The sequence below is a fragment of the Schistocerca serialis genome, chromosome 11 (genome assembly GCF_023864345.2).
Source record: "Schistocerca serialis cubense isolate TAMUIC-IGC-003099 chromosome 11, iqSchSeri2.2, whole genome shotgun sequence".
Classification (NCBI taxonomy): Eukaryota; Metazoa; Arthropoda; class Insecta; order Orthoptera; family Acrididae; genus Schistocerca; species Schistocerca serialis.
Window position 1 is genome coordinate 45,451,490 of NC_064648.1, and position 19,469 is coordinate 45,470,958.

At 43.4% G+C, this 19,469-nt stretch overlaps 1 long non-coding RNA gene across 1 annotated transcript in view; it reads left to right on the plus strand.

Moving 5' to 3' along the window:
• The first annotated feature begins 23 nt into the window (after window positions 1–23).
• LOC126427347 (uncharacterized) overlaps window positions 24–19,469 on the plus strand; it is a 36,608-nt gene continuing 17,162 nt past the window's right edge. Inside the window, exons 1-2 of the long non-coding RNA XR_007576644.1 lie at window positions 24–165; window positions 10,803–11,043. This is a non-coding gene — a long non-coding RNA (uncharacterized LOC126427347). The remainder of the gene's footprint in view (window positions 166–10,802; window positions 11,044–19,469) is intronic.

The following is a 19,469-nucleotide window of genomic DNA, read 5'->3' on the forward strand; positions in this document are numbered from 1 at the left end:
ATCCGGGAGACGTGGCTGCATCGCTGGTGGTTTTGCTGCTGACAAATGACAACGCGTTGTTCGATTGTGTCTGTAAACAGATCAAATTCGCCAAAGACCTGGCGGGTAGACTTCCAGTGAGTCCTGGTTTACTAGAGATCTGGAATACGTACTGTATACTTAACGGTGAGTACTTTTTTTCGTACATTATGGACCTGCATGACGTTAAGCGCTGTGCGGTTTTCCACAACTGAGAGGTGGTTTGCCTTGCACATACTGTAGCCAAGGAAGATAATACGTTCTCAACCTCACAGTAAAGGACCATCTTTAATTCTGAAAAATGCAGTTCATTTTCAACCTTTTAGGTCAATGGACTTTTTCAGCCGTTTTCGGACTGAGAAGATATCGTGTATTACTATTTCAAAAGACTGTAAATTAACCATCTACTTTCCCTTCATTCAGCCCGAAACGCTTCCCACATTTGTGAGACATGTGTAAGTGAGAGGTGGCCAAATGCATTCCATATTATGAAAGCATGTTTGTGGAGAGCTTGTGTGTTTTCTTGTCAATATTGGGTGCATGATGTGTGTACTGTAATCCTACATTATTTGCAGATCGAAGGGTACAGAAATACCGGGTAATTCAAAATGAATACGACAACAACAAAAGGCAGCGATTGTTTGACGCATAGTGCTGCCTCGATAAGAATTACAGACAATGTGAAGGAACTGGCTAATAATCTGGTAATAAATCTGCAACGTAACTTTTTCAGTTTTTCGATACGACGTGTTCAATCGTAAACATGTTTTCGAGCCACTGCCGGCTCATCATCAGATGGAGGTCTTACAAGAACATTATGCCGTGGACCAAGTGTAGCTACATGCAGCGTTGATGCTGCTGGCTGGAATGACGGATATTCAGTAATCAGCGACGAAACGTTTACGAAACCGAAAGTTTGCCTACGTTTTAGGTAATTACGGTACACTGCCTTGTGGTATCTGCATCAAATCTCTTCGTATAATATACATTATTAAGTTATCTACACAGATATACACAGTATTTAGTTGCACTTGGTTTTACGCTGATTCACAGAAAGTAAACACTGCATGTTTTTAGAAAGAATATTGATATGACAGATATGACACTTTACTCCATCATGGCCTTTGACATGAGATACACTGTATTACAGCACAAATATTACTGGTATAGAATTTATATTTCAGTAAATTTTGCTAGCTGCAGGAGTGTGTTTGTATTGGCAAGGTAATTTTACACAGCGCTCATTATGAACACTCTGTTGGTCATATCAGTGACAATCTTTCAGTGCTACACATTGCTGCGAAAGAAATACAGCTGGACCTCCTTGAACAATTACAGATTTACATCCACAAACTAAAATCACCTCAGAAAATCCTAAATGAACAAACTGAATCATCACTTTTTCTTCCATAGTTTCCAGGACATCCTGGCACCAAAACAACAAAAATGAAAGTGCTAACACATATTCATCTTCCTGTATGAATTTTGTTCTCCCTGTCATGCAACAACTATGGTATTCCGTAATTTGTAAAAAGTTTTTAATTGCCCAGTAAATTGTCCACTCTATTTGTACACCTTTTGTATAACTGTTAACCCATATTACAGTTATGTTGCCAATGTGAAAACGCTCCTGCAGCTAGGAAAATTTACTGAAATGTAATATCTGTTCTGGTGATATTTGTACTGTAATAGAATGTATTTCATTCCATGTCCACGATGTAGTAAAGTGTCATATATATGATATCAATATTCTTTGTGAAAGCATCCACTGTTTACTTTCTGTGAATCAGTGTAAAACCAGGTGCGGGTGAATACTGTGTATATTTGTGTAGTTAGCATAATAAGTGCCTTATAGGAAGATATTTGATAAGGATACCACAAGGCAGTGCGCCGGCTGAAGTGGCCGAGCGGTTCTAGGCGCTACAGTCTGGAGCCGAGTGACCGCTACGGTCGCAGGTTCGAATCCTGCCTCGGGCATGGATGTGTGTGATGTCCTTAGGTTAGTTAGGTTTAATTAGTTCTCAGTTCTAGGCGACTGATGACCTCAGAAATTAAGTCGCAAAGTGCTCAGAGCCATTTGAGCCATTTTTGAACCACAAGGCAGTGCACTGTAACTACCTAAAACGGAACAAACTTTCGGTTTCGTAAACGTTTCGTCACCGATTACTGAATATCCGTCATTCCAGCCAGCAGCATTAACGCTGCATGTAGCTACACTTGGTCCACGGCATAATGTTCTTGTAAGACCTCCATCTGATGATGAGCCGGCAGTGGCTCGAAAACATGTTTACGGTTGAACATATCGTATCAAGAAACTGAAAGAAAACGACTGGTTGCATAATTATTACCAGATAAATCGCCAATTTTAATCACAGTCGCAGTTCGTCATCCACAATGGATATACTGGAAATGTAAAGGAATTTGGGTAGTCCAGAAAGTATATCCAATCGGAAGATAGTGCGTATGCCGTGGTACATTACACGAAAACTCGGCTTCATATGTGAAAATGGTGGGGGACATTCTTCCAATCGGCTTCCTGTTGTCATAGCGCAGCTATGCAGCTAAGCTCCTCCCAATGGCCACAACATCCGCAGGTGGCAGCGTCGTTTTGAAGGAACAGGATGTTTGTGCGAAAAGAAAGAAGAACCGGCGGTCGTCAGAGGATCGTCGTTTAGGTCAGAGGCGGGAGCGAATCAGCTGAGTGGTCAGCGCTGCAGCTCAGGCAGGGAAACGAGCAGAGTGTGCGCTCCGGGGAAGTTAGCCTCGTACAGCTTGCCGTAACAGGCGGGGAAGCGAGGCGTATCGAATCAGGTGCAAACTTGTGACATTGCTGTGGTGTCTAATGTCTCGTTCTTTTCAGTGCATCAGATTGAGGTGCTAAAGAAATAGTTTCATTATATTCGCTCAGTAGCTCGGTACGGGCTTTTGTTAAAGTTTCGAGAATATACCTTCACTGAAGAGTCAAGCAGTATATTGCTCCCTCCTACGTATATCTCGCGAAGAGACCATGAGGATAAAATCAGAGAGATTAGAGCCTACACAGATGCATACCGACAATCCTTCTTTCCACGAACAATACGATACTGGAATAGAAGGGAGAACCGATAGAGGTATTCAGGGTACCCTCTGCCACACACCGTCTGGTGGTTTGCGGAGTATGGATATAGATGTAGATGTAGATATTCCTTTCATTGGATAACGCGTAGGAAAGCGAAGTAATTACTTTGACATCTGACAGCTAAATACTCCTTTGACTACTGCCTATATTCATGGAAGTACAGTAGACCGACAAGAAAGCTTATTTAGAACACTGCTCAAGCAACGAAAGACAAATTAAATTCAGCGCTTCAGTGTAGAAAGCCGCTTTACCGCAGTGCTCTGACTAGCCACTTCAATTGCACAGCGCACTGCACCGTGACGTAGAGCACTCAGCCAGGTGCAGTGCCGGGCTGCTCTTGAGCCCTGACTGCGCACACCCCCATCCCACCTTTACAGCACAAACTATCAGACTGACCTGTGGTTTGGATTTTGGCTGTTGTCCATTTGACCAAGAGGAGTCACATGTAGCACATGTTATATACGTTAACTTGTTCTGAACTTTTCTTTTATATTCTGTTCAGTTCTTATCGCTGTATCGTTATGCGTCATATAACTATAGCCGTTCGTCATCGCTGTATTCACTATGAAATGCCGATACAGCGAGGTACGTGCAACCTGCGGGCGAGGCTCGCTTGTTCAGGAGGCATCGCCTGCCTGCAGCCACTCACAAAGCCTGGCGAATACCTGCAGAAGGGGAGACTTAATTTCATAACTAAAGCCATATATACTAATAACAGCAATTCATTTTTGTGATAGTAAATGACAGGCAAAGTTTCTCAGTCATTGGCTACAATTGTGACGTTATTCCAATTCCGTGATCTTAAAGTTTAGCTTAACAAAACGTCAGGGACAGAGTTTCCCGAAACTATACGAGAAGGTACGAAGTAGTCCGAAATTACGTACACTGAGACAAGAAAACGATGCGTGTCCGTTATGTAAAGGGGGGGTAGGGTGGCAAACGGGCCGACTTGGAGTAGGAAAGGAGCCACAGGTATAAAACTCTAGAATTTTCCAAATCTACACTACTGGCCATTATAATTGCTACACCACGAAGATGACATGCTACAGACGCGAAATTTAACCGACAAGAAGAAGATGCTGTGATATGCAAATGATTAGCTTTTAAGAGCATCCACACAAGGTTGGCGCCGGTGGCAACACCTACAACGTGCTAATATGAGTAAAGTTTCCAGCCTATTTCTCATACACAAACAACAAATTGGTTCAAATGGCTCTGAGCACTATGGGACTCAACTGCTGAGGTCATTAGACCCGTAGAACTTAGAACTAGTTAAACCTAACTAACCTAAGGACATCACAAACATCCATGCCCGAGGCAGGATTCGAACCTGCGACCGTAGCGGTCCTGCGGTTCCAGACTGCAGCGCCTTTAACCGCACGGCCACTTCGGCCGGCACACAAACAACAGTTCTCCGGCGTTGCCTGGTGAAACGTTGCTGCGATGCCTCGTGTAAGGAGGAGAAATGCGGACCATCACTTTGATAAAGGTCAGATTGTAGCCCATCGCGATTGCGTTTTATCGTTTCGCGACACTGCTGCTCGCGTTGGTCGACATCCAATGACTGTTACCAGAATATGGAATCGGTCGGTTCAGGAGGGTAATACGGAACGCCGTGCTGGATCCCAACGGCGTCGTATCACTAGCAGTCGAGATGACAGGCATCTTATCCGCATGGCTGTAACGGATCGTGTAGCCACGTCTCGATCCCTGAGTCAACAGATGGGGATGTTTGCAAGACAACAACCATCTACACGAACAGTTCGACGACGTTTGCAGCAGCATGGACTATCAGCTCGGAGACCACGGCTGCGGTTACCCTTGACGCTGCATCACAGACAGGACCGCCTGCGATGGTGTACGCAATGACGAACCTGGGTGCACGTATGGCAAAACGTCATTTTTTCGGATGAATCCAAGTTCTGATTACAGCACCATGATGGTCGCATCCGTGTTTGGCGACATCGCCGTGAACGCACATTGGAAGCGTGTATTCGTCATCGCCATACTGGTGTATCACCTTGCGTAATGGTATGGGGTGCCATTGGTTACACGTCTCGGTCACCTCTTGTTCGCATTGACGGCACTTTCAACAGTGGACGTTACATTTCAGATGTATTACGACCCGTAGCTCTACCCTTCATTCGCTCCCTGCGAAACCCTACATTTCAGCAGGATAATGTACGACCGCATGTTGTAGGTCCTGTACGGGCCTTTCTGGATATAGAAAATGTTCGACTGCTGTCCTGGCCAGCATATTCTCCAGATCTTTCACCAACTGAAAACGTCTGGTCAATGGTGGCCGAGCAACTGGCTCGTCACAATACGCCAGTCACTACTCTTGATGAACTGTGGTATCGTGTGGAAGCTGCATGGGCTACTGCACCTGTACACGCCATCCAAGCTCTGTTTGAGTCAATGCCCAGGCGTATCAAGGCCGTTATTACGGCCAGAGGTGGTTGTTCTGGGTACTGATTTCTCAGGATCTATGCACCCAAATTGCGTGAAAATGTAATCACATGTCAGTTCTAGTAGAAAATATTTGTCCAGTGAATACTCGTTTATCATCTGCATTTCTTCTTGGTGTAGCAGTTTTAATGGCCAGTAATGTATTAAAAACTGTGGTAAAAATTGAGATAATTAACTACAATATTTGCGCTTTTTCTAAACATGAATTTTAAAATCTAACAGCTCTTTCATTTTTTGATAAATTAAATGAATTGTACACTTTCATACACCTGCAAGTATGGTTTGTATGCTGTGCAAAATTAATGGAAGAATCTCTCTTACTTATGAAGAAAAGTGTACCTATCGCAACAAATACAGCCAATAGGAAGTGAAAAAATGATTAAATTTCACAGGTAAAAAAAATTATTATGTTATGTTTTTGAACTTCCACTGCTATCACTGTGAATCCTGAATCCTTCCTGGTCATGCTGACAAGTTTTATAAATTTATTTGTAAAATTATAGACAGTGGAAATAAAAATATCCTGCAGTGCCCTTCCTGCTTCACGTCGGCCTGTGTGACGTGTCCTTTCCCCTTAATGAGGTCGTAACTCCGAGAAAAACATTGGCAGGCAATAATGAGGGAGCTCAAGTATGTGTCGTTCCAGGAGGTGACAGTTGGTGTGGAGGCGCGCTGGGAGTCGCTGGCCGCTGCTGGACGTTTACTGGAGCCGCGGAGACCCTCAGTGGCTGCCGCTGCACTGGGAGGCAGGCAGGTGTCAGGTAGAGATGGGCAAACTCGTTCATCCTTGGGAACTAGTTCACTGCTGATCGTTCTTTTTTGGGAACCGTTCATTTTTACTCGTTCACCGTTCATTTGTACTTGGTATATGGTTCTTATGAAAAACTGAAAACTAGTAGTGTAGGTGACTGAAGGATGGAGGACACCAAGAGGGGACACTTGCCTCCCCCCTGGAGTATAGAGTCTTTATTCATTACAGAATTCTTACACACGTTTAGAAGTTATTTCTGTGATTCTGCAGAACCTCTCTTTTAGCCAACCGTAGCCTTGTGTGGCTGATCGCAGGGAAATAATAGAGGGTGGCGCAAGGAAAACCGGCCCCGAGTACAGACTGCTCACCAATTACGGACGATGCGTTGCCCATTACGAGCAGATATAACAAACAGACAAACATGTAATAATTAGGCAGTGAAGAAATAACAAGCTAATGCAAGCAACAATTGCGAAACAATCGATGACGATGTGTAGAGAGCTGGAGAAGAGAACATGAAAATCTCACGCGACGCGCATGGGCTATAGCTCATGTAGTCTTGTAAACCTGTTAATATACCACAAGAGTCTTGTATAAAATTCTTCGTTTCGACTTCCACTACATAGCTATGCTACGTTGTATTCAATAATCGTTTACACCCTATATGTACTTCACGTTGTCTCTGAGTTCATAGGCGAAGTTGAGACTTTATGGAAACGTAAAATAAAATGTGGTTTTCTCATACTTGCGTCACACGCTTAGAAAAAAATTAGGTTTTTATGTTGCTTTATTAAAGTTAATGCAGCAGTAATAAAGCGCAGTAATAAAGTTTTTGGTTTGAAAGCCCATTCTTAACAAATGTTTTTGAGATAATAAGTAAATACGATTTTATGGCAACCTATGTCTTTCCAAATAGAGAGGCACCGGTCTTCCTACTGAGCCAAAATGACCCGCAACCCACTTTTTTTTCAAAGAAAACAAACTAGCAGGTAATGCAAATTGCAAACAACCACACTTAAAAATAATTGGAGCCTTCCTAAATGTGATGTTTTGTATATGAAAGATACACGAATATCGTTTTATATGAATTTTCTTACACTAAAAATTAAGCAAATTATTGAGAGTTAGCTGCTAAATCAAGTCGATGAAACCAAAAAACATATGAATAAGAAAAAAAAACTTGCCTTGTTATAAGTATGTCTTCTGCTGTTCATCGATATAATGAAGTGAGCTGATATGCCCTTTTGTTACCTGAAAAGACTTACCTATTAGATACAACGTAATTTTTATGTAATTTACGTAAGTACGCGCATGGGCTATAGCTCATGTAGTCTTGTAAACCTGTTAATATACCACAAGAGTCTTGTATAAAATTCTTCGTTTCGACTTCCACTACATAGCTATGCTACGTTGTATTCAATAATCGTTTACACCCTATATGTACTTCACGTTGTCTCTGAGTTCATAGGCGAAGTTGAGACTTTATGGAAACGTAAAATAAAATGTGGTTTTCTCATACTTGCGTCACACGCTTAGAAAAAAATTAGGTTTTTATGTTGCTTTATTAAAGTTAATGCAGCAGTAATAAAGCGCAGTAATAAAGTTTTTGGTTTGAAAGCCCATTCTTAACAAATGTTTTTGAGATAATAAGTAAATACGATTTTATGGCAACCTATGTCTTTCCAAATAGAGAGGCACCGGTCTTCCTACTGAGCCAAAATGACCCACAACCCACTTTTTTTTCAAAGAAAACAAACTAGCAGGTAATGCAAATTGCAAACAACCACACTTAAAAATAATTGGAGCCTTCCTAAATGTGATGTTTTGTATATGAAAGATACACGAATATCGTTTTATATGAATTTTCTTACACTAAAAATTAAGCAAATTATTGAGAGTTAGCTGCTAAATCAAGTCGATGAAACCAAAAAACATATGAATAAGAAAAAAAAACTTGCCTTGTTATAAGTATGTCTTCTGCTGTTCATCGATATAATGAAGTGAGCTGATATGCCCTTTTGTTACCTGAAAAGACTTACCTATTAGATACAACGTAATTTTTATGTAATTTACGTAACTATAAAATACTTTTTGATTACCGGTCGTGGACGCTGAATAGCCAGAACGAAGTGCAAGAACAGTTTGGAACACATTTAAAATAGGCGAGCGCAGTGAACGAAACGAGCAACTGGATTCTGAACTAACTAAGACCAGTCGGCAGTGGAACTGAGACAGGTGGTCATGCGAAGAACGGCGAGTGCGGCCGAGGGAGATCGAGACCGAGACGAGCACGCGACCGAGGCTGGAACGAGAACTGCCGAAGTGACCGCCGCGACCGAAGTGAATTATGAAGCGATCGTTCCTTGGAATTCGTTCCTTGGTCCTTTCGTTCATCTTGGTGAACCGTTCCTTTGCGCCCGTTCGTTCGCGAACTACCCGTCTCTAGTGTCAGGCCAGCCGCGAGCAGCAGTTCGAGTGGCTCACAGAGAGCCAGGCGTCGCAGTGGCGTCCCCCACGTGAACACGAGAGTGTCTCTCCCCGAGCAAATTGCAATGTTTCACGTACGCGTGTTCATGCATCTGATTCGTCAGCTCACATACTCCATCTCACCAATGAAATCATTTTACAACAAGTGCATTTTTTACTTGAAAAAATCTCTTTGTGATTGGCCGAGTACATTGCGCGTCGCCGTGGAGGGACTCGTTTTGGGCAATCGTGAACTTCACAACTGACAGATCCCGCGTTACTTGTGGCTGTGCACTTTTTGCTGCATGGAGAGCTCGCGATCCGATTTGGTAACAACAGTGACTGTCCAATTATCTGTCCGTCTGTTATTTGATACATACTGTGTTGGAAAGTCAACGTACCCGAACAGAATGCACTCCTCCATGCGAACCACCTTTGATTCTGGAAAACATAGACTTACGCTTTTCACATGTGTCATGCCAAAGGCCACATTGAAGGGAATCAGGTAGTGTATTTCTATTGATTTTCGAATATAAGTTGACTAATTATGCTTACTAAATGGATTATCAAATGGGACATCAAATGAATTTTTTTTTACTTGATTCTGGTAGAGATGGCATGACATGGAAAGAGGGTGGTCTGACAGATGTACAGGTAACCACAGCGAGTTAAGTTGGAACCCTTACTTTAAAGTGTTGTATGTCAATTACCCCGGAAGAAAATATTAACAGTGACCTCAAGTGATGATTTCATCTGTGAAAAAAATGTGCACTAATGTCCAGACAGGTACTGATGCCATCTGTACATAGTCCAAAGAATGTCAACTTACTTCAAATGTTAACAAACAAACAAAATCGTGCACTTTACAAATTGTATCAGCCAGCAGGTACAAACACCTTGGTGTAACTATTCCTAAGTCGAACAATGAAATACGCAGAATGAGAGACGGAGCACGTGTTAGACTGGATCATTGGTAGAACACTGGGGAAATGAAATCAGTGCATGTATACGAGCTTGCTTACAAAACGGCTGTGTGACCCATTTCAGAGTATTGCTCAAGTGTATGCAGTCCATGTTAAATAGCACTAAAAGGGAGTATCGAATGTAGATATACATATACAAATGGTCTCAGTCTTCTCTGATTCATAGAAGCGTCATGGGAAAGTTGTAAAACCTGCCAGAGAGTGGATGTCAGCCTACAAAGTATCAAGAACGGGCATTAAGCAAGGAGGCAACACTTGTACTACAGCCTCTTACCTATCTCCCCCTGAGGGCGTTTGAAGACGAGATTCGACCAATCAATGCATGCACAGAGTAACTTTTGAAGACATTCTTTCCGGTCTCTCAGCAATCAGTGACTAGATGCTTACAGCGAGTGAGAGATTTGGAACAAGTTCTACTCACGGTAACGGCCTTGTGCCTTGAGGTACATCATGGCACGATGAGCAACGTGCAGTCTCGAGTTTTTTTGTTGAAAGATAACGCCACAGAGATCCTGAAGACACAACAGAGACACAAGTCTTAAGAACTGAGAAATGTAGTGGCCGGGGTCCACGCTACCGGCTCTACACTGCGTACCAAATGACAGTCGACACAACGACGGCAAGTGCCACCTGGGCCCTTTGCTCTTCTTGGAACCTCCATACCTTGCTTGATACGTCCACAGTTATGCTATGATCAGAACAGGGACTCATCTGAAAAGATGATGTGATGCTACTCCTGTGTCTGATGTTGTCATCAACCACACCATTGTCAGCTTCAATCCAAGACGCAACAATGGTGTTAACAACCACCTCAGTTGTTAATAATTTGTCTGTCTAAGCATGTAGTACACACCATGTCATGTGTCATTTCTTGGTTACTGCTTTCACAGTCTTGCGATTTCAGTGATGAGCAGTGCTGATGCAGATTGAAAGCTGAAGACAGCTTCTCCGAGCAGTCAGTGTGCAGACCGTAAGGTGACTGAAACACGTTTTGCAGATGATTACCAGCTGTTCGAAACGTGCGATAACCTCAACCAGTCCTTCCCCACATTGCCAGCTGTTGGACGCCTGGTACCGACCACCTGGGACTTCAGACCTTTCCGGTAGGCAGACGAGGTGAAGTGTGGCTTCGTCACAGAGGAGATTCGTGGCCTGACGGTGGACGCAGCCGTGCAATTCTCGAGGGAGCTCAGCTGCCACATCGCTGCCAACTGCATTGACTCCTACTCTGTACAGGGGTACGTACGCCACTGAAGGCCACAACCACTAATCGTTCATCTAATCCTTTGCTCCTCTTCTTAAATTTTTGCACATATTATCTTCTGCTTTTCGTTTTGTCCGCCGCTAATCTCCATCAGTAACCACACTGAACGACACGGTCAGCTCCTAGGAGGCAGCATGCTAGTACCTTCAGAACCTATTCTGATCTCAATAATGGCCTCAACTAGACGACCAAGAGAGTCCATTATATAATGGCCTCAGCTAGACGAGCAGATAGTCCACTACTTTCTTCAGGTGTGGCCTGTACAGCTGAAGTCTTCATTGATGATTAGATCCTGTAGAGCTACCATCCTGCGAGAATGTTGATCGCCACGTTTCACACACCGGCACAATACTCCCACATCGTTTATATGAGTTAAAGATAAGACGGTTGAGTGGGTGAACCCAAGTGTGATACACCACCTCAGTTTTCGTGAAATATGCACGTATGTGTAGAGCCCTGTGAATACGGCTTTTGTGATCTTGTAAGATTGAAGTGTATACAGAATACTCGTCATGAACGTGATAGGGAAACACTCATTGATTCTCTTGCAATTAGCCTGGTTCAGATTCGTGGAAACCTGAATGAGTGGAACCAAGTGGTGGTACAGAAAACACCCTCCTAACAACACAGAACCATCTCTGACTTGAACTACACCATCTACACAATGCATGCTAAGTGCCTCACTGCACCGTCGGAGGATTTGCAAAGAAGCAAAATCGACACTTGTTGGCGCCCGCAATCAACCGCTGTCCACTTTCTGTGTTGTTTGGCCCACTGAACACGTGCAGGTCTACGTACCGGTGCGAGCAACAGCCTTTTGCTACATAACTGACTGCAGATCTCTAATCTATGCAGTTCTCTCGAACAAAGAACCACTTGAGTGCAAGGTCATAAGTTCAGTCGTTCTGAAGGCGTTGTGTTAACAATTATGACAGCAAAAATATTATGTGCTAATGATTCGCCATGCTCATCAGGAGGGCTACAGAAAATATGTGCCCAGGAGGCCTAGATATCTACTACCTAGGGATATATGTATTACACTTCACAAAATGGACATTGTTGACATTCAAGAAATGTTCAATAGAAACCATTAACTTGGACCATGAATACCAAATGAAAAATTCCACGCCATACTGATCACAAAGGTTCGCACCATCAAGGTCGAAGGCGTACGCCTTCGGAGTTACAAATCGTGCAGGACGTTCAGGTAGGTATCCACTCTTGAAGAATGCGTATAGAATAACATTGATGTAACGGGGTGACGGGAACTGAAGGAATGTGAATTTCATGCACCTGAATGCAGAACAGTATGTCTTGGAGTTTATCGTGAAACTATCTATCCTTTAAGGCGCAGCTGCAGGTAATGCGATAATATGTATTATAATCACTGGAGAGACAAACATCCAGAGGCTGAATTTGTTCAGCGGTTCCAGGTGGTATGAATTGCAACGTCATACACTTTTCAGGAGGGATAGTTTGCTCTAAACGAGTATGATGTTTGTACACACACTGGGAATCAAGTTATTTTGACCAGCTACTGGCCAAAAGCAGTGTTGATACCATAGTTGTAGTTCCCTTATGACAATTTTCCCACACTTGTTTGCTGTGGCGCGAATATTCCCTCCTCCCCTTATAAGATCATACACACACGAAAGAATCGTAGTGGGCAGAAGACCTCCAACTTCTATCAGCACAATAAATAGCTTTCCAACGGATTTACAATCCAGATTAACAGTCGGCATGCGTTAAGGTCTTGACGTTAGTTGATCTTTATACAGCTCTCTTGGTACCTCTGATTTCCAAGGTTTGTTCCATGTGGATTTCCTATTCAAATCCTGATTGATCGGAGTGGAATACAAATTTCTTTTTGAACAATGGGGTAAGTTTGTTTACGTCATTTGGAAATTTTTAAGACGATTAAACAGTTTGTTCTGCATCGAAATTGACGCTTTGTTTGAAATTTCGCTGTCTTATGTCTTCCAGTACTGTATCGCTGTTTGAAGCTATACATTCACTGCTTCCCTTGGAAACACTGTAATCTAGTCGCACGCAATTTGATGTGCATAACATAGTAGTTCAGCATCATGCACATCTGTAAATTATACCTAGCATCCCTGAAAAGTTCAAACACCAGTTTTTATCCTGTGTTGAATATCCTTAGTTTTGCTGATACCCTACACGTCCACATTGCTGTGGACCAATTCGAAATTTTAATAATCATTCTTTTACTGTTCTGCAGCTTCTCTTCCAGATATCTAATTATGTTTAGTGTTCGGTCCTTGGACAGCGATTGTCCTTTACTATGTTTCTCTAGAGACGAGATTTGTGGCTCTCTGTCCGACAAAACTGATAAACTACATCGCTCGACGCCTGTCTCAATATCGCTTTCACTTGTTACGTACATATTGTCAGCATGGTACTCCTCATGTACGTTCTCCATACAGTAGAGCTTAAAAGACACAACATATGCCACTGGCTCATCTTTCAGAAACGCTAATATAACTTCGACAACCGTTGTTCTGGATTTAATGCAGTATTTGCTTTGTTTAGTGTTGCTATTGTTTTGCTTTGTATCAACACTACTAGCACTGTAGCACCACTGTGAGTTACTCGTAATGTAAGTAGTTGAAATCCGTGCTTACCATTGGATACCTCCAGTTCCGCCCCATGTTGCCATTAGGAGCCACTCTTTTGGTTGCTTTGCAGACGATATGTAGGGCGTCGACTTCACAGTAAATGGGTTCCTTGTGATGACATCGCTAACGGATTTCGGCGTATCTGGGTTCACTGATAGCAGCAATTCCTGTAATGATGAAACATATTCTCGCTGACTCATTCTGCCTGCTGGAGAAAGATGTTTACAAGGAGGGCAACGTTCTCGTCCATTACCATAGTGGAAGACAAGACCATCGCCACAAGGTTGTCGCTATGGATGAGCATCAGGCTGGAGGAATCTCTCCCGGGACTGCACAGTACTCAATTTGTTATCGAAATTGATGTGAGGCAGCAGACATACCAGCCCAAAATATGTGTCACCCATCCCCCAGATAAACTGCTATGATTGCATGCCTGACACCTGCATTGTTACCAAGTCCTCACAGTGAGCAGTGCCACATACCCGTACATGATACCAGTCCAATATATGGCTGAACACGTGAATCTGCATGGGTAAGACCTACACTTGAACCTTGTGACCACCACACTTCTCTACAGCGATCGCCAGTCACCACACAATACCTGTACTTGCCAGTGAACCCGATTCCCTAGACTGAGATTCGGTTCCAAGAGCTCCTTAACCCAGTATTTTCGCATACCGAGTCTTGCAGATTTCGGACTATTATTCACAATGGACGCCTTTGGGATAAATCTATTGTATGGAGTTGCGTATGTACTGTCTGGGTCGATGTAGCCCTCCAAGTTGACAACGCATGTGGTGAGTACTGCTGCAAATAGAGACACCATCCAAACCCAGGTTAATCACTGGACAACGTTCCCTCTTTACGACGAAAGGCTTCATGGCATTAATGTGCTACTAGATGGGATCAAAATTTCCTATAGCTACTTTTCTAAATATCTAGGTGGCTCCCCCTTATTTGTCACTATCATTTATGGAGCAGCACATCAACGTGTCAAACAACGTTGGGTCAATAGCAAAGCTGCTGCACCAAATATCCAGGAAACAACAGGCGAGCAAATGCAGGCACACTACACAGTGCTGCAATTTCACTTGTGTACTCAGCTTCTGAATACTTCGCCCTTGCATGGAAAACAGTGCACATACAAATAGAACAGAATGGGGCTGCCACTACCATTAATGGCACTCCCAGATCCACTCCCATTCAGTGTCTGTCAGTCTGTTCCGTCGAACGTTGCAATAGTGGGCGGAGGAGCAGACACTTGGACATACTGCAGAGAACTCTCCCCACTCTGTATTTTTAAGGTAGCAACGGAGTGGCTGCGTGCCAACATGGTTGGCGGGTAAGTGGCAGCCAGCTTCTGTGGTCTAACGTGGAGGAGGAGGAGGAGGAGGAGGAGGAGGGGCTGCTTGGCGATTAAAAGCGCCGGTGCGCACCTGCCACGGTCGCCAGCCGAAAACTCGATGACAGTGTGGCCACACGGTGGTGTGGCTGTCGACTTCAGCAGACTTACACAGGAAAGAATACACCATGCCTCACTTCACACCTGACCTTTGCCACGATCTCACCATGATGCATTTCCACACACACACACACACACACACACACACATATATATATATATATATATATATATATATATATATATATGTGTGTGTGTGTGTGTGTGTGTGTGTGTGTGTGTGTGTGTGTGTGTGTGTCTGACAGCATCAGTCACATCAGATGTTAAGCGAATCTATCTTGTCACTGTAGTGGATGTATTCAAATACAGAGATGTGTTGACAGGCAGAATATGAAACTGCAGTCGGCAACAGCTATATAAGACAAGTGTCTAGCGCAGTTGTTAGATCAGTTACTGATGCTACAGTGGCAGCTTATCAAGATTCTGAACGTTTGAGTTTGAACAGTTGGCACACGAGTGATGGGACACAGCATCTCTGAGGTAGGGATGTAGTTGGGATTTTCCCATATATATATATATATATATATATATATATATATATGTGTGCGTGTGTGCGTGTGTGTGTGTGTGTGTGTGTGTGGTGTGTGTGTGTGTGTGTGTGTGTGTGTTTGGAAATCCATCATAGTGAGATTGTGGCAAAACTCAGGTGTGAAGTGAGGCAAGGTGTGTTCTTTCCTGTGCCAGTCTGCCGAAGTCGACAGCCACACCACCGTGTGGCCACACTGTCATCGAGTTTTCAGCTGGCGACCGTGGCAGGTGCGCACTGGCGCTTTTAATCGCCAAGCAGCGCCTCCTCCTCCTCCTCCTCCTCCTCCTCCACATTAGACCACAGAAGCTGGCTGCCACTTACCCGCCAACCGTGTCGGCACGCAGCCACTCCGTTGCTACCTTAAAAATACAGAGTGGGGAGAGTTCTCTGCAGTATGTCCAAGTGTCTGCTCCTTCGCCCACTAATGCAACGTTCGACGGAACAGACTGACAGACACTGAATGGGAGTTGATCTGGGAGTGCTATTAATGGTCCTCACAGCCCCATTCTGTTCTATTTGTATGTGCACTGTTTTCCATGCAAGGGCGAAGTATTCAGCAGCTGAGTACACAGGTGAAATTGCAGCACTGTGTAGTGTGCCTCCATTTGCTCGCCTGTTGTTTCCTGGAAATTTGGTGCAGCAGCTTTGCTATTGACCCAACGTTGTTTGACAGGTTCATGCACTGCTCCATAAATGATAGTGACAGATAGGGGGGGAGCCACCTAGATATTTAGAATTTATGTATATATTTAGAATATATATATATATATATATATATATATATATATATATATATATATATATGTGTGTGTGTGTGTGTGTGTGTGTGTGTGACAGCATCTGTCACATCAGATGTTAAGTGAATCTATCTTCTCACTGTAGTGGATGTATTCAAATACAGAGATGTGTGAACAGGCAGAATATGAAGCTGCAGTCGGCAACAGCTATATAAAACAAGTGTCTAGCGCAGTTGTTAGATCAGTTACTGATGCTACAGTGGATGCTTATCAAGATTCCGAACGTTTGAGTTTGAACGTGGTGTCACAGTTGGCACACAAGCGATGGGACACAGCATCTCTGAGGTAGGGATGTAGTTCGGATTTTCCCATATGACCATTTCATGAGTGTACAATGAATATCAGTAATCTGGCAAAACATGAAATCTAGAGCATTGCTGTAGCCGGAAAATGATCCTGAAAGAATGGGACCAACGACGACTGAAGAGAATTGTTCAATGTGCAACCCTTCCTCAGCTGCTGCAGATTATATTGCTGGGCCAACAAGTGTCAGTGTGCAAACCATTCAACACAAAGCTTTACGCCTCGCCTGGGCCCGTCAACACCGACGTTGGACTGTTGATGAGTAGAAAGAGGTTGCCTAGTCGGACGATTCTCATTTCAAATTGTATCGAGCAGATGGATGTGTACGGGTATGGAGACAACCTCAAAAAATGCTTGGACCCTCCATGTCAGCAGGGGACTGTTCAAGTTGGTGGAGGCTCTGTAATGGTGTGGGGCACATGCAGTTGGAGTGATATGGGATCCCTGCTATGTCTAGCTACGACTCTGACAGGTGACACATATGTAAGCATCGTATCAGATCACCTGCACATACTCGTGTCCATTGTGTCTTCTGATGGACTTGGGCAATTCCAGCAGGACAATGCAACAACACCCCAAACGTCCAGAATTGCTACAAAGTGGCTCCAGGAACACTCTTCCAAGTGTAGTTGCAATGTGCTGTTCAGAAGAGATACCCAACCTCTTGTACTCTTACAGATCTGTGAAAAGCCCTGTACGACTCTTGGTGTCAGTTTGCACCAGCACCACTTCAGACATTAGTTGAGTTGTGCCCCATTGTGTTGTGGCACTTCTGTGTGCTCGCGGGTTCCCTACACAACATTAGCCAGGTGTACCAGTTTCTTTGGCTCCTAAGTGTATATGCTCCTCCGATTCCATGGTTAAACCTTCTTTTGCTTTTACTTAAACCGTTTCTTGGATAGGATCGCTAAACACCACAGTTTACGGTGAATGCTTCAGCAGCAATACGGAAATAAGTAACGACAAATCGCTACATCTTCCATATGTCTCAATATCAGCATATATAATTTATAACTGCCATCAGAACTATTGAAAATATGTTTATAAGTGTAATAAAGTGATCCCCTGATGCCTGATTTCATACACAGACATGTTTTCTGCCTACAGCTCCAATAATATGAGGAAAGTTTGAAGGCTCTGTCGTCGGTTGGGGACGGCATTCCCCTTTGATGTTGATCCATATCACTTTGCAAACTTGTTGCACTGTTTCACGGACTACAGCTATTCCCAACTGACATCCATAGTGAAAACCAGCATGAGAGCATCTAGAAGCCAGGTAGTTAAAACATAAAATACATATCTATTGAGGTCTGTCACTGCAAAAGAAATGGAAAATCTGAAGTATGGATTTGTGAAAGAGTATTGGAAAGTTTGCTGTTTGGAAAGCTGATCAGCTGATACACGAAAATCCACATATACCTACTTCAATCAGCTTCTGTTAGTTGTAGGCGTTGTTGCAAGAAGTAAGACTTATGAGACCTTGAATTCAACTGAAATAGCGCAGGAAGACACAAGAGGTACTGAAGAACCAAATGAGACTTGGATATTAAAGCCCTTAAGGCTGAAGAAGACAAAGGAACTGTGAACAGTGAAATATAGCTTGTAGGGGTATGGAAAAAAATTCTGGCAAAAAATGATGATGATCCAGTCTGTTACTTTCTGTTGTCATTGCTGAACCATTAAAAAAAAGTACCTGACAGTAACGCAGTAACCAAAATTAATATTATGAAAGTCATCACGGATGCTTCTTGTCAGCTCAATCCGCCACTCTGGATCCATCCTGGAACACCAATTTCATTAGTACCGTCCAGCCATCCACTAGCTGTACAAATACATATGAAAATGTGCCAAATGTGGCGTCTCCAGAGACTTTATCTCACACATCAGATCATTCCCAAGAAGTGACCGTTATGAACTGTTTAACATTCGTAATAATATAAGCAATTAGTCATTATCATTTCCATTGGGCCCACTGCAACGTGGGGTCAGCCTAGTTGGTATGGATCTGGCGGTGTCAGAGGGCGTCCAGATGCCCTTCCTATCGCCACCCAGTATCCCCCTGGGTCAGAATTAATGTACTGGAGTTGTCTGCATCTAGTGTAAGCCATGAAATCGTGCCGACATTCCTCAAATGTCTGCGTGTCGTGGGACGTGGGAACCAGCCCAGTATTCACCCAGTGGGATGTAGAAAGCCGCCTAAAAACCACGACCAGGCTGGCTGGGACAGCGGCCCTCGTCGGTAATCCGCCTGACAGATTCGATCTGGGCCCGGTGCGTTTACCCGAGTCGAGGAAGCAGCACATTAGCGCCCTCAGCTCACTTGGTAGGTGCATATGTAAGCAACAAATATTAAGCTAAAATGAAATTTGTGTATTACTGATCCATGAATATAGTTATATGAAACCTGATGATATTAAATTATTTAAATAAGATACGAACAAGCTTACGTGATTGTTACGAGTAGCTTCCTTCAGGGTTATATATGATCGCATTTTCGCTGTCGTTCCAGGTGTACCAGTTTCTTTGCCTCTTCAGTGTATATGCTCTGCTGAGCCCATGGTTACATCTTCTTTTGCTTTTACTTAAAGCATTTCCTGTATAAAATTAATTAGTCGAAGCAAGATGCTGACATTCTAGTGCAGTTAAAAAATGTATTCACATGTACACTTAACT